The sequence below is a fragment of the Fundulus heteroclitus genome, chromosome 19 (genome assembly GCF_011125445.2).
Source record: "Fundulus heteroclitus isolate FHET01 chromosome 19, MU-UCD_Fhet_4.1, whole genome shotgun sequence".
Classification (NCBI taxonomy): domain Eukaryota; kingdom Metazoa; phylum Chordata; class Actinopteri; order Cyprinodontiformes; family Fundulidae; genus Fundulus; species Fundulus heteroclitus.
Window position 1 is genome coordinate 1,395,525 of NC_046379.1, and position 17,208 is coordinate 1,412,732.

Below are 17,208 nucleotides of genomic sequence, written 5' to 3' on the forward strand. Positions count from 1 at the left end.
GGTGTGTAATAAATCAGTATCCTGACTGAGGCTCCTGCCACAATGTGCTGCCTTTTCCCCTCAACTATCCTGATGTAGAATAAATACATCAGGATAGTTGAAGGGGAAAATAAACACATATCAACAGGACACAGTGTGAAAATGCAAAAGGAGCACCTTAGCACAAAAAAGCATCATACAAAGGTATGCAGTAAATCCAAAAGAAACACCAAATCTGCCAATTAAACTTCTACTGGAAAGGTGGACCTGTGGAACCAGATTTGGATTAAAAACCGTATGAGCCTAATAGTTCTTTCAGCATGTAGTTTTATGTGGATGTGCTTGGGACACATTTTCTGACCGACATTTCCATGCAGGGTGCAAATCTTCAGCAGTCACTGGGCAGGAGGCGGACTGTAGGAGGAAGCCAGAGTAGCCAGAGATAACTCACACATGCACATGGAAACATGCATAAAGAACCTGGGAGTTAAACCCAGGACCTTCTTGTTGCAAGGCAACAGTGCCACCACCTGCACCAGTGTGCAGCCCCCAGAGGGAAAGCAGCACAAAGCATCCTCAGTTTTTAAATCTGGACTTTTTGAACCAGATTCTGATTGACTATGAAATTCTAAGTTCTAATCAGACAGTAACAACGCTGACTTGGTCTGTCATTATAGTTACTGTTCATCGTTTTCTCCTGACAAACGCACACCCTGACAAACGAGCCCAGTCACATACAGCAGAATCATTGTTTCACCATTAACTTTATTACATTACAACCATAAAATGAGGGTATTTTGTTGGGTTTTATGAAACAGATCAACACAAAGTAATGCAGAGCTTTGAAGAAGAATGAAAGAAATTAATGGTTTTAACATATTAAAAAAAAAAATTTAAATCTGGGTTAAAGTCCAGAGCTTAACTTGAAAGAGCTTCAGAGTAGCAGATGAAGAATCAAGAATTTTATTGTCATAATGCAGCCATTATGAAATGTCGGTGAGACGTCGGCTCTGAGTGCACACATAGACAAAAGCGTAGAAAATCCTGGCAAAAACGGAGACGGACTATTCTTATCAGAAGGGGAAACATTCTGTGCAATCATTAATCGATAACATGCCATATTCAGATGATAATGAGATGTTCAAGTTAAAAAGAAGAGAAACAGCATTCGATTCACAGGGTGATGTAAAACACTGTTAAATTTGCATTAATGTATGAGACAAACTCCCTGAGAAGCTAAAAATTGTCATTAGCTTCTTATAAAAGTGACATGTTCAATTTAAAAAACAGGAAGGACTGCAGACTATTTCCAGAACGTTTTAAAACTGAAATATGCATTAATGTGCAAACCAACGCAAGCAATTTGACAGTCTCAGTGAACTGAAGGAACGTGGTCAAGAAGCGTGGATCCAAAGACCTCATCAGTGAATTAGATTAATAAAGTCAGAAAGAAATATCTACCAGTTATTGCTGCTAAATGTGGTTTTCCAAGATATTCCACTATTGAGTGGGATAACAAAAATCCCAGTGGGTCGAGGCAGATGAGCGTTCACACTGAGCCTGGTTCTGGTTCTGCTGGAGGTTCTCCTCCCTGTTAAAGGGGAGTTTTCCTCTCCACTGTCGCTTCATGCATGCTCAGTATGAGGGATTGCTGCAAAGTAAATGACTCGATGAAACCAACTGTCCACTGTTGTTCCATGTTCATCCAGGAGGAGTGGATGCTACAAGTCAATGACTGGATTCAACCTGCAGGGTTTCCTGTGAGAAAAAAAATTTAACCAACCTGAAGAATAAACTGAACTTAACGGCATTGCTCGATAACTGGATAATGATAACATTTGGGATTTATCTAACAGAATCTGTTTGTGTAATCTTACTGAACTGAGTTCTTTTGTAAAGTGCTTTGACACGATGTGCTGTGAAATAGGACTATATAAATATAATGAATAGTCAAATGATATTCCCCCATGTCATTGTCACTGATGAGACCTTCTGGAAGACTTTGATGCTAGACTTCAATCATTTCAAGACTTGGAAAAACAAAAACAGATTTTGTTTAGTATCCGGATGTTTAATACTCTTCACTTTAGAGAGGATGGATCTTCTGGTATACTCTGACTGCATCTTAAAGTTACAACTCTGCTATTAACTGGATACCTTGCCCATGTATGTGCATATAGGAAATTAATGGATGGGCAGATAGAGAAAAATGTAAACTTGTAATTGTAAATTACAATGGAATTTGTCTTCTGAGGGGGGGGGGCAATGTGGGAATACAGCTACTGAACTCTAGCAACGGTCTTGCATGAAATTTACTGGTTTAATGTAGTTTTAGGTGGGTCATTTAGGAGAAAAAATCCACAAAACATTCCTCTGTTGTAGGATCAGTTACATAAAGGCTATCCAGTCCACCTTGTGTCTTCTCAAGTGCTTAAGATGAACAAGTGAGAGCAGAATCTGACCGAGTGTTTTGAGGCAGTGTAATTTCTTCCCTTCTCTGAAGTCTAATCTCATGAATACACACCTGGGATAAAAAGGACACCGATAGTGTCCTCTATCCATTATGCATGTGTTTGAGTCTGCACCTATACTGCTTGGTTTTATCTCTATGTTTAGGATACACTTTGGATGACATACAGGCCAGAGCTTTTTCACGATAATCACTCTATTACCTTTCTGTCATGTCCCTTTCAAGCTTCAAAATGTCTTTTCTCGTTTGTTTTCACAATCCTGTAGTAAACTAGAGAGTAAAATAACTTTTACCACTTATAACATGTAGTTTTAAAATGGCCTCATAACTATAACAATCAGTGGAAGACAAATTTACACTTAAATAGATTGTGCAAAGATCAGTGATTGAATTGCTATCTCAAAAATATCAAAATAACTATTTGGCTGCAACATATGAATAAAAAAAATAACTTTTTATTAACCCGCCTCTTATTCTGATAAATTAGCTACACCTGTTCTCAGTCCAGCTTACATGAAATGTAATAGATACACTGCATTTACAAAAGCGCTAGTTGGCTAGCAGTCACACACACACACACACACACACACACACACACACACACACACACAAATCCACTTGAGTGGCTTCCGATGGAAATTGTAAGGTCCCCTTTGGAAGAACCACTTTTGGTGGTTCAAAGTGCTCCGTCTGTGAGAGGATCTGCAGTTTGGAACTCACTTCCTGTTGATTTAAAGTCTGTAACCAGTTTTAGTATGTTCAAAAAACAAAACTCTGGTTATGTCAAAGACAGAACTGCACCCATTTATGATGTTTTTATGTTTTACTGTTTGTTTGTAGATGTCAATATTATGTTGTGCTATTTTAATTATGTCACATACTGACAATGAAGCTACTCTGATTTATTGTGAGTGATTCCAGGTTGATTTTTATCCCTAAATGAATGAAATCTTCATTTATTTAACCGTTATAAAAGGTATTCTGATTGAGATCCAAGATCGCATTTTTAAAAGTTCATCTCTTTTGATAAAACAAAATAACCACAAAATCGTTTCAAAACTATTTTTATATACAAATTGTCATATTATACTTTATTGTTAGTAAGCTGGACCGTTACAGTATGATAAATAACAACTGCTGATACCAGTCAGAGTGTAAGCATATTCTTCCTCTGTATTATTTTACATGTCATCTGACACGGCAGTCTGTTGGAATGAGGTTTTGAGTTGAAACACAGGAATGGCAGCACAATCCTTCAGTATTTATTAAAATTGTCTCTCTGGCTGCCTGCCTAAAGGGATGATCTTCATTAATGACTGGAAAACGACTCCCTTCAGGAAAGCTGATTGGCCTCCTGCTGAACACAACTATTAAATTGTAGCATGAAATGACACAAACACACTGTCACATCTGAATTAATTGAACAGTAATAATGAGGAAACCGTAATCAACTTTGTGTAGTGAAGTCACTGATGTCTAATTATAAAAATTTTGCACTTTAGATGCACTTATGCGCTCAATGCTTCAAATAAAGACTGTTTAATGCATTCTTATAATCTCCTATTGGTGAGTAAGATGTTCATTTAAATGTTTGATCCAAAGCATTAGAAAAAGGGAATAAAGTATTGCAAGTTATACTCTTTTCACACCCTGTGATGGACCGGTAATCTGTCCAGGGTGTATCTCACCTCTCAAACGACCGGCACTCTCTCTCCACAACCCTGCTTGGATAGGCAGGTACAGATAATGGATGGATGGACTCTTTTCACCGCAGATATTAGTGTGAATGAAACAACAGCAAAGTAGAGTAACCTCTAACTGTCAGGAAGATAACCCTATATGTTTTAAGAAAGTACCAGAAAAGTAGAAGGAGAGTAATAGGAATGTCAACTCTTAACAGAATGCGGTTACCAAAAGTACTCTATAAAATCTGAGAAAGTATGTGGTTTAAAGGAGAAACCTTTGTTTGCTAGGCATCAAGAATAGCGTACCGCGAGCGAGCTATTTTTAGAAACGTAACGTCCCGATGACGTCTCATCACGTGGTACGCAGTAGGGCAAACTTGCATAGTCCGCCGCTGTTTCGCTGTTAAAGGGACGTGCGTTACCCTTGGTTTTACTCGGTAAACGACTGCTTTTTCCAAATCTAAGACCATGGTTTTTAAACATTGTTGCTATGGAACGTGCAACAGCGACTCGAGGTACGCTGATCGGCCGCATATGAAGGATGTTTTCTTCATTACTTTCCCGAAATTCAAGAGTGCCAAGGAGAAATGTGTGCGCTGGGTACACCGGTGCGGTCGGCCTACACAACATTTCAACCCGGAAAAAGTTACCAAATTCACGTACATATGTAGCAAGCATTTTGTTGGAGGAAAGGGCCCAACCGAAGAACATCCTGACCCAATAGCATACCGCGAGCGAGCTATTTTTAGAAACGTAACGTCCCGATGACGTCACATCACGTGGTACGCAGTAGGGCAAGCTTGCATAGTCCGCCGCTGTTTTGCTGTAAAAGAGACGTGCGTTACCCTTGGTTTTACTCGTTAAAACGACTGCTTTTTCCAAATCTAAGACCATGGTTTTTAAACATTGTTGCTATGGAACGTGCAACAGCGACTCGAGGTACGCTGATCGGCCACATATGAAGGATGTTTTCTTCAAGACTGCCAAGGAGAAATGTGTGCTTTGGTACACCGGTGCGGTCGGCCTACACAACAGTTCAACCCGGAAAAAGTTACCAAATTCAAGTACATATGTAGCAAGCATTTTGTCGGAGGAAAGGGCCCAACCGAAGAACATCCTGACCCAATTCCAGCGACATCAAGTAGTGAACAGGTAAGAGTATTTTGGTGGCCGAAATGTTAATAATGAAGCGCCTGCTACCATGATAGCATATAGGCTATCATGGTAGCAGGCGCTAACATGATACCCTGCTACCAGGATAGCTTAATCAGAAACATTTCAAATGAGACAAACATTAAACATATACCGATCCCTGGACGGTGATTACAAACAAAAAAAACGGCCAACGACGCCATGACCGCCGCGCAGAAAAAAAACAAAAAAAACAAAGCTTACCGTCTGATCAACTCGGCCCGTTTTCCGGTCTTTTTAAGCCCTCGACACTCAAGCCATCGTTTGAGCTGAAGGTTGGTGTGTTCTTCGACAGTTCGACCAGTAATCCATGTGTCTGGGACATCGTCTTGCGAAAGTTTAACGGCTGTAAAGTCGGTCATATCGCTGTTTCTGCTGGTTGCTACGGGCGTTCTCTACCTGTATGCCCTACCAAAGCGGCAAAAGGGGCGATGCTCTTGATACGGTGACGTCACGTGCGCGGTACGCTATTCCAGCGACATCAAGTAGTGAACAGGTAAGAGTATTTTGGTGTTTTATTGAAGCTTAAATCTGCTCATATAAGCTATCATGGTAGCAGGCGCTAACATGATACCCTGCTACCATAATAGCCTACTCAAAACCATTTCAAATAAGACAAACATTAAAAAAACAATTCGCCATGAATCTCTTAAGGGAAAGATTCTGAGACGGCCGACGACGCCATGAACACCGCACAGAAAAAAAAAACAAAGCTTACCGTTTGATCAACTCGGCCCGTTTTCCGGTCTTTTTAAGCCCTCGACACTCAAGCCATCGTTTGTGCTGAAGGTTGGTGTGTTCTTCGACAGTTCGACCTGTAAACCGTGCGCCTGGGACATCGTCTTGGGAAAGTTTAATGGCTGCAAAGTCGGTCATATTGCTGCTTCTGTTGCGCGTGTAATAGCTGGTTGCTACGGGCGTTCTCTACCTGTATGCCCTACCTAAGCGGCAAAAGGGGCGTTGCTCTTGATACGGTGACGTCACGTGCGCAGTATGCTATTGCTTGGCTAAACCACCCTGAAACATTTCCCTGTGGTCTCAGATAGTAGTAATAAACCACTACGCATGTAATGAATGTTTTGGCCACAAGCATCATTTGGGTTACAACTGTTTCCACCTCTTTCCTTAGAGCCGTTTGCATGATAGACATCACGACAACACGGAGAAAAGCTTACGGTACAATAAGCAGTCGTTAACTTAACCTTTTTTTATCTTCTGCCTTAATTAAACACAAGAAGTGCATATTAATAAAAACAACATAGAAAACGATTTCAGTTACTCTTGTCATGTTTGGAGGTTAGGTTGTGGTTGGACCCAAACGCAGAGAGACCAAGGCAGGGAGCTGTTATGGTCGAGTTTAATGAAAAAAATATCCAAAAACTTACAAAAACACAGGAGAACTCAGGAGCAAAAACCAAAATGTAAACCTGGGGTGGAACACGAGGAAGCGATGAGGCAAGGCAGCAGCAGTGTGCAGAGGAGTAGCAACAGGAAGCAGTGCAGTTGAAACAGGTGAAACAGTAGAAACCAGCAGGGAGTGGAAAAATGAGAGGAGCTTATATAGTGTGAGGAAGAGAGCTGGATCAAAGGCAGGGGTAGATTTGTTAATTGGACACAGGTGTGGGGAAGGAGCTGAGAGAGAAACTGAGGAGAGAGAGTCGGTGGCAAAAGGAGGTGAGAGAGAGGAACAACAAAAGCAGGCAGAATTAAGCTAAATAAATACATACAAAAACCAAGAAGTATGGTGATCATCTTCGGTGAATGAGAAACCCAAACCTATTTTAGGGTTAGCTCTCAGAGGAGGGGATAAACTGCAGGCGTTAAATTAGGTTTGGGAATTAAATCAACTTGCCTTACATTTAGTTTCCACGAAGTGCCCCTTTGGTCATCCCGCCTATCCCGTAAACGACCCTTTGCCTCAAAAACTTGGGTACTTCACGGTAAAGTTTCTGAAAAGTGGACATTAGGTTCATGTCCCCTGCACCGATGCTGAAAATCCTACGGGTGGTGAAGAGAGAAAGGTCAGTTTCACAGCCGCCTTGGTTTGGTTTATTTGACATATGAAAACACCAGCTACCACCTGCTGGTGCTCTATAGCACAATGTAGAGAGTTGTAATGTGGTATGTTTATTCCTTTTATTATGCTGAACCGATCCTGTGAATTTCAATTTCTACCTCCTTGGGATCAGAAGTTATAAGGATTTGAAGTTTGAGGTGCTTTATTATTTTTTCTAAAGTGAGCTATCAGCATTTTGATTGGCTGGGCCCCAATTATCCACTGTTAGAAGCCTGCTGAGCTCCAGTAATTCAGGGCAGCAATCATGAGGTGGTTCTGTCCCCTGGTAAGGTGGACATGGGAAGGTGGAAACCCAGCAAGTCAGGGGAGCATTGCAACACTCTTAGCCCAGCCAGAGGCCCTCTTCTGGGGGAGAGCTCTCTGGGGTGGATTCTCTGACACAGACCCCTCCAGGCTGGAGGTGGGAGTTTCAGTTTTTTTTTTCTTAACATTGTCTTATAAAGGTTGGCTGGTAGCTGCCCCTTTTAAATCTATATCCCTACTAGACCAAACACTTTAGGATTTGAAGGTAATTCAAGCAAAAGTATTGAAAAGTGCCCCCTCAAGCGGGCATCCCTGAGGACGACTCTGGCGTGTCGGGCTGTCCAATGGGCCCTTGATCACAACCATTTGAATTAATTTTCATTATAGCTATCCTTTGATTTTGAATGATATATTATTAAATTTAATTGCCAATTAGAATTAATAATAATCTTCATAATCAAACAGGTAGGGTTAGGGGTAGGGTTAGGGTTAGTACTAACAGATGCATACTAACAGATACATGTCTAAATTATATTTAGACATGTATCTGTCTGTGGGAGTTGGTTCCACAGGAGAGGAGCCTGATAGCTAAAGGATCTGCCTCCCATTCTACTTTTAGAGACTCTAGGAACCACCAGCAGACCTGCAGTCTGAGAGCGAAGTGCTCTGTTAGGAACATACGGGGTAATCAGAGCTCTGATATATGATGGAGCTTGATTATTAAGGGCTTTATACGTTAGAAGAAGAATTTTATATTATATTCTTGATTTAACAGGAAGCCAATGAAGGGAAGCTAAAATTGGAGAAATATGATCCCTCTTGTTGATTTTCATCAGAACTCTTGCTGCAGCATTTTGGATCAGCTGAAGACTTTGAATTGCATTTTGTGAACTTTGCAATAGTAAAGAATTACAATAGTCCAGCCTTGTGAAGTAACAAATGCATGGACTAGTTTTTCAGCATCACCCCTGAACAGAATATTTTTAATTTTAGCAATATTCTGGAGGTGAAAAAAGGAAACCCTGGAAAGCTGTTTAATATGGGATTTCAATGACATGTCTTGGTAAAAAATAACACCAAGGTTTTTTACTTTATCACCAGAGGCCAATTTAATGGCATCTAGATTAGATGATTGATTCATTCTCTGTGGTATTACTCATCTGCTTCTCTTTCACAAATTAATGTTCAACATATTTTTTCAGTTTAGCAACTATCCATCCACAGCACGTATCCAAATCATGTGAAAGCCAGCTCAGTCAAAAATCATACATTTTAAGCAATGAATTTTTACATTTCTTATTTTGGAACAGTTTTAATTGCACGTAGAAATAAATCTAAACATGGTGTTTGTGAGAATGTGTGTTGTGGGTTTGGACTATTGATTTTTAAATGTTAGTCAAGAGGTACAAAAAAGCTCCTGGTGCTGCATTGCCTTGGTAATGAGGCGAGTCTGCATTACAAGATAACCAAATATGCACACACTAGAGGCTAACATTGACTGCACAATGTACTCAGGACAACTAGTGCATGTCATGTAGCTTTGCTCTGCAAAGCATACGGGAAAAACAAATACTCGTGTTTTACAAAGACAAATTAATTCAAGTGTTGCTGCCTGGTTTATCTGGTTAGGTGGAAGCTGAAGGTGCAGCGGCTGAAGACAATGCCTGTTTGAACCATGACTCCTACTTTCGTATGTAATGGAGTTTAGACGGAAATTCAGACTGGAAAACTCACCTGTTCCCTGAGCATCTCGTTATGCATCTGCTATCCAGCCAATCTGCTCCAAGTCTTCTTCTTATCTCAACCAATCATCCTAAACGGTTTTGCTTATAAAGCTCTCAATACACGGACTCTCCTGATCTTCAGCTAAGCTTCAGCCCACCTCCACCCCATCTCCTCCTCTGCTTTCACAGACTCTACCTGGCTTCCGTCTCTCCTCTGGCCTCTACCACCAGTATCCGGACCCCAGGTGGGAGGGGAGGAAGACTTCACTAATCCTAATCCCAAAAGTATCATCCAAGATAATAGATATTTGCAGCTTTCACCTCTACTGCCGGGGTCAGAGCACCAAAGAACTTTCTGATTGATGTCAATAAATCTTTAATAATATCTGTCTGTATGAGTCTTACCAGGTTGAATTTCCATCTTATTTCTCAATTTGTGTCACACCAAAAACAAAAACATCTAGACCTGCAACTTTAGATGTATCCATGGTCCTGCACACCAGAATCAAGAATTAGAGCCCTGCAGAGCTTGCCTGCATGCTAGAGAGGCAGTTTAGCCAGTTGTTTCAGGAATGTAGAGCAAGACACCGACCGTCAAGGATTTGAGTTTGAGAAAAGTACTTTAGAGTATAATCTGAAGTTTACCATCTTAAACTGGGATAAACAGAAAAAAAATGTTTTATGAATATTGAAAATCAATGCATTACCTCTTGTTTATCTGAGATTGGGTCACGAGAGCAAGAAGCCAATGTTAATAGTCTCTTGTTGCACAGCACGATGACCAGTAAAAAGAGGCAAAAAAAAAAGACAAGCGCAAATAAGCGAAGACAAAAGACCAAAACCTGCGACACCAAATTTACAAGCAACTTTAGAAAAAAAACAAGCTCAAAGTCGCTTATAATAAGCAGTCTTGGCAACACTGGTGAAAACAAAGGATGCTATTTTTTATTTCAGGGAGTTTGCTCCTCTTTGGAAACACTGTCTACTGGTATTGTAAATGGATGTTTTTTGTTTTATTTTCTGTGACATTATTGGGTGTATGTCTCCTCAGGGATGTTTGTACCAGTAATTTCTTTGAAGTAAATACAGAGTAATGTTGAGTCTATTAGAGGTAATTGTGCGTCTCTCTGCGGTCCTCTTGGGTGTCTTTTTAAAATCATTGTGTCTTCCTGTGCTTAGTATGAGTACTTTTCAGACTCATTTATGTCTCTTTGTGTCTCAGAAATAATCCAAGTTCTTTGATGTTATCTCTTTGAAGATGTGTTTTCGTTGTCAGAGCGGTGGTCATCTAAGCAGAAAACCTCATTTCGTTGCCCACGGGCAAGGCAATGAAGCCTGGAAAGAAACCAGTGAGGATTTTTTATTTACCTAGTTTTTGGATGGAAAATTAACAATTCCATTGCTGTCTGTGATTGCCAAGCACTTTGCAGAACTTGATCATAGTCATTTTTTCAATGCCATTGCATGCAAGTGGATTTCTATCCATTCATCCGAGATCAGGCCAAGCTAATAAGACGTCCAGCAGGTATACCCAGAAGCCCAGCTTCCCTGAGAGCATCTCTAGCTCATTCTGCAGCATCTGTAGTGGCTCCCATAGGGGACCATATGGAAACCATCATACAGGTAAATATAGTTGATGCTCTATATCTGGCCGCAGGACTTTTGGTCATGACTTATATACCATGGCCTTAGGAATAGGTTAGAACATTGATTGATGTAGAGCAAGGCCTGCACTACAGTAGAAGCAATGCATGATGAGTAATCTATCCCTCTGTCACTCATTCTTACCATGTATTATGACATCAACTCCTTTGCCTGAGGCAGCGGCTGACCCACCAACCTGGAGGGTTTCCCACTTAGAACCAAAGACTCAGAGTTAGAGGAACTGTCATTGCAGCCCTTTCAGACTCAGCTGTGAACTTGCACCAACCAATGTTTTTGTTATGTTATTCGTAATTAAGAATGTTTTCTTCTATCAAAGTTATGCTGTTCTCTTGTTATTTTTTAACAAGTAAAATGATAACAAGTGTTTTTGTCATAGTTTGAGTTTCTGCCTTAGTTTAAGTTTCTGTTTTGGATTCTTTCTTGTTTGATTTCTGTTATAGTTTATGTTCTGTCTCAGTTGTGGTTTGATTTCTGTCTGGATCTCGGCACTGATGTCTGGTCTGATCACCTATTGCACACACCTGCTTAGCTCCGCACTGTCTCTCTTTACCTCTCACCTGATCCACCTGCACATGCCAGTATTTAATCAGCCTTCAGACCAGACATCAGTGCCAGATCAGTTACGAGCCTTTGGTGAGTTTTGTCCAGCGGTCTCTTTATTGATTGAAATGTTGATACATACTCGATTGCCACCAGATTCTGAGCCAGCCTGACCACCTGTTTTTTCCTGCCTGTTCTTGCCTGCTTACCTGTGTACCAGACCTAGCTTGTCTTTTGTATTATTTGAGCCCGCCTGTCTGTGTACCGTTCTGAACTGTTATATGACCACCGAGCCTGCCTGTCCTCATCCAGCCTGTCTGTGTACCGAACCTTATTCTGTTTCCCGACTCTGAGCCCGGATTCTGTCTTGGACTATCTTGCACTTCTGATTACCTGTTTTTTGACCTAGGACTGTTTATTTGACTACGAGCTCTGTCTTGGCCCGTTCATTGTACTTATCTCTGCCTGCCTTCTGTATGGTTGAATACAGGGTCCATCTGTCCCGTTCTTGACAGTTTTTCAGTAAATGCGAGCATAAATAATACGGATTATAAAGACATATGAGAATGGACACACACAGCATATATGTATTATCATACGATCTAGAAAAAAGTATATCGATAAAATAGAAATCCTATCGATTGATATCAAGCTTGGTGACCTACATGGCAAAAATGCAAAAGGAAGGAAAACGTATATTCTATTGAACTTTTTATTGACCCTTTTTTCTATCGTCGACATACATCTATATACGACATATATCGATATCGAATTATTGTCCAGCCCTATCCTACAGCATAAAACTAGTTAAAAGTCAGACTAAATAAATGAGCCTTTAACTGCTTCTCAAAAGAATCGTCAGAATCAATATGGTGCAAGGATGGAGGCAACAGCGTCCGCAGCCTGGGATCACAGCTCTAAAGTGTCATGATTTGTCTTGGATGAACCAGAACACAACACACACACACACACACACACACACACACACACACACACACACACACACAGAGGTGGTTTCCAGAGTTTATTGAAGCAGCAAGAAGTGGATGATGAAAGCCAGAGTCATTTACCAGACGGAGGTTGCAGAGATGCAGGAACTGGCAGACACGAACAGGACCAGGACCAGGACCAGGACCAGGACCAGGACACGAGCAGGAACAGGACAGGCATGATGTTCAGAGGACTGGAGATGAACCGGTGACTATGGACAAACTGAGGTGAGTTCTTATAGAGGTGTGAGCAGGTGGAATGAGTCCAAGGTTGATTGCAGCCTGACAGGTGTTCCCAATCAGGGCTGCACTGGGGAAGGAGCAAAAAATGTTCAGAATGCTGCCTTCAGGCTGCATCATGACATAAAGTATTCATCATCTCAGGTCTGTGAACCACTGGACTTGGACTGGAGCTCTCAGGCTGTGAGAAGGTCAGAAATACAGGCTTAAGCTTGATCACATTGTTCTCTAAAAGTAGAGAATTACATTTCTAATTGAACTCTATAATGTACGGGTATGATGCAAACATATTAAAAACTCAAGTGGAATTTGGAATTGGAGATAAACCTATGAATTATTTAAACAGTGTTTAGTTTTTCTCTACTTTCTGAACCTTATAGGCAACCAACAAGTTTTGCTTTTACATGCAACAAGTTGTATATTTCTCCAGTCTTGAAAGAGGTGAATGTGGAAGCAACGTGGAACAATAAGATGAAAGACTGCCACAGTATCTTTTTTATTGTTGCTTGCTTTATCTTTTTGCTCTATAACTAAGGGGTCTGAAAAGGTTAAAACTGTCAGTTTCTAAAGGACGTTTGGCTCTACATAGATCTTTTATAATCACAAAGTCTATATGTGTATCTTTGCTGAAAGGGAAGAATCATAAATGTTATGTGAAATTCTTGGTCTTTTTCTCCTTTTATACTTAAACATTTGATTCTAGCAGTGTCTCTGATGGATTCAAGTGATCCTAAATGTATAAACTGATTTGTACATTTTGATAATAGGTCAAACTTGGACCGGGTAAATATTCTGACAGTAAGAACATAATCAAATAATTTGTATGTTACCTTTTAACATTCAAGAAGCTCACTATTTTAAAGTAATTCTGTGGAGCAAATACACGCTCCAGTATTTGGTTTTATTAAATAAATATAAAGCCTATGAAAAGTCCTTTTCTTTAACGCCAGCTAAATTTTTTTTGTCTTGCACAGACGGCACAACATTCACTCTGTAAAGTAAATCAATGCAGTGGATTGGGAGGCTTTGCATCAGCTCAAGCATCAGTGACACTCCAAGAAACAGCAAAGGGTGAAGACTGGATAAATCAGAAAACATGAATAAAGCTGGCAAGCGTTGCAGCAGCCGCTGAAAGCATGTTAAGAATCCCTGCACCAGCCTTGTGGATTCATCCTTGGACTGAATATATGTGATTTCAAATATTCAGCAGGAAGTCCAGTGATACAATCATAGTTTACACCTTCACAGCTGCAGTGGACTGAAGTCCTGGAGTTGTAGACAAATAAAATATAACCTGGAGGAATAAAACATAGTTCTCCACATATTATTGTTCTTTTTTTGGTCTTTATTAGATTAATGTGAGTAAACTACGTAACGGAACAAAGTGAGTTTTGTCAGGATTTCTAAACTAAAACATGTTTAAAACACCAAAACATTTTAAGCAACTCTGCTTTATTCTTAACATTTTCATTCAAGATTTGCATCAACCAACAAGACGATCCTTGAGGCTTTTATCTATCAGTGAAAAACACCTTGTTTCCCTTTTGCAACCCAGGGCAATCAGAGCAAAAGATAAAAAGATTCAGATGTTGTGGGGGACCAAGATGATGGCAGCAGCGCGTTCTGTAACTGCAGTCACCTTCAGGTTAATCACTAAATCTGTTTCTGGGAAAACATCCCTGATTACGAGGCCTCGCTGAGATGTTACCCGGCAATCAGAGCAACAGCACCCTGTGATCGCCTTAATCAGCTTTCATCCCTTTCTGTATTATGCAAATTCACTGTCTCATAAAGTGCCAAAAATAAACAAATCACTACCTATTAAACAATGACCTGCTGTAGGTGTTAGCGGTGTTACAGGAAGAGATCTGCAAGAGAAAATACCTCCACAAGCTTCAAAGGTGGGTTGAATTCAAAGCAGTGCCAGACTGAAATGTCAGCCCAGTGTTACACTTAAGGAAAGATAACCATGAACAGGGTTTATAAACACCTTAAGGCATTGATCATGTGCTCTCCATTTTCCTTCATGGCCTCTTTTTTATCACCATTAAAACTGTTATTATTATTACCACTACAACATGTTTTTTTTTTTTTCTGCCGCTTTGAACCTTTAGAGATGAAACCCGCTTTAAGTAGAAGCTGGTTTTCATTGAGGTAAACTATTCATTAAATAGTGTAGAAAGTTTTCCTCAGTTTAAGTCATACAGGAAAGTTTTACAATCCTTTGTTTTCTGGTCAGTTTTTAGAGGAAACCTGACCAGAGTTCAGATTTCTATACTGAAAGCCACTAACAGCATGCTAAATGTATTCTGCAAAAACAATACAGTCCTTTTGACCTTTAAACACAGATATTTAACATAAACAGGTAAAAGTCCCTTATTAGGAAAAACAAAAGAACAAAACATTTTCTAATGGTGTCGATAATAATCCAAAATGAACTACTCCCCATAAAATGACAAAAATCTGCAGATTTATAACCGGTGATGATAATAAACCTTAATGGCTTCTCGAGGCTACAGCTAAAACTGGATTCGTGAATCTGCAGGTTCCACAGCAGCGTTCTTCTTTGACAGCTGACAGACCAAAGCTGGGCTCTCACTATAACAGGAATGCTCCAAAATCCTGCTGATGCTGACTCAGCGTACTTTAACACGGTCGAGTCGTGAAAGGCCCCGTTATCCTTCACCTGCCTGTTATTTTGGTCAAAGTCTAACCTATACGATGCGCTCATCTGGGCTGAGACATTGACCGGCCCAGGTTGGCTGCACACAGTTGCTCAGACGAGTTCTGCTGCTCCTCTGCTTTTAAATCTGCACATCCACTCCTAAAAAAGCAGCCATTAAAACAGAAAAGGGTTCTCTCCTGGGAGACACATCCTAATGAATCAATCAACCAAGGTGCTTAATTTACTGTTTCTTCTCCAAGCTGACTATTTCAAACTGACGTTTCAGCAAGAAATTAATTCTGTCCATCTTTAGGCATGTCATTTTATATTTACATGTGGCACACTAGTAAAGGAAATATTGGATGTAAATTATGATGTATTTTTTAATTAATATTGCATTCATGTGTTGATTTTACTTGTTTGCAATCAACTGAGCTGACATAAAGCTAGGGTCTGCTGAAGACCCTAGCAGGAGATGTTAATATGAGTTTCAAAGTTATTGAGATGTATACCACGATGGCTCAATAAGTGGATATAAATAAGCGATTCGCCTCCATGACTTTCCGGTAGGGAAAGCAGCTTTTGACAGCAGACAGATCAGCATTGTTAGAACACGCTGTGGCTTTTTCCAGTCACCTAAAACCAGTCTGACGGTTAACCTTTCACACTAGCAAAGTGAAACAGCAGAGCGTGGTGTGAGTCTGTGAGCCATGCTTGCTGCCAGAAAGCTCTGAAAGCATCCAGGTTCTGTTGCAACTCTTCCAGCAGTAAGCAGAAAGGTCACAGAACAACTGGGTGCACTCACAAACACACCAGAAAAGTGTTAGCCTGGAACTTTGTAGGGTGAGAAAACAGGAGAGTGTGAATTTAAAAAGGTCAAGTACGCGAAGTCTGCATCTTTCTGTTTGTAACATTAAGTGTGAAAAGCAAGTTAGACTCCCTCTCTTTATTTCATGTCTGAACACATGCTTATTGAATCAGTTTACTTGATTTGTAACAATCACCCTGGGTTTGTAGGAGTTTATCTAACAGTGGATGTGTTGTGTCTCTTCTCTGAAGCCCTGGTTAACTGCCAACATAGGAGTCATGGTGGACAGTAATTGATTGAGTTTCGTTTATGGCCTCTGACTTAATGAGCCAACTGTCGCTCTGTTATACAAAAAGGAAAGGTAGCTTTATTTGTAAAGCACCATGCATTCACAAGACATTTGCAATTCATTTACATTTAAATAAAGAACCAGAAGTAAAGAAAATTACATTAACAGCTTGTACATAATTGTTGCTAATTCTCCTCAAACGTTTCCTGGTCTTATTTCAGCCAAGGAGAAGTTTGAATCTCCCACTAATGCTTAGGAATACATATTCCACACATATCAAGGATCATATTGGAAACACTTTACTACTGACTAGGAGTCAGAGATATGCTTTAATTCTGAATAAGTTAGCAAATGTGAACACTAAACATCTGAATTGTACATTCATGTTAATCTAAACCCAAATTAGCAGATGTTTGACAAAAAAAAACAAAACATATATCATAATAAAGTATATCTGTTTATCCATGGAGACGAAGCGGTAATCTAAGAACTGCATCCATTTTCTTGGTGTTCATCAGGACACTGGCAGCAGCATTTTGGATGAACTACACCTGCTTGATTGATTTTTACAGACCAGCACAGACATCATTACAATAATCTAATCAATAGAAAACAACATAAAGTTGCAGCTTTTCTATGTCAC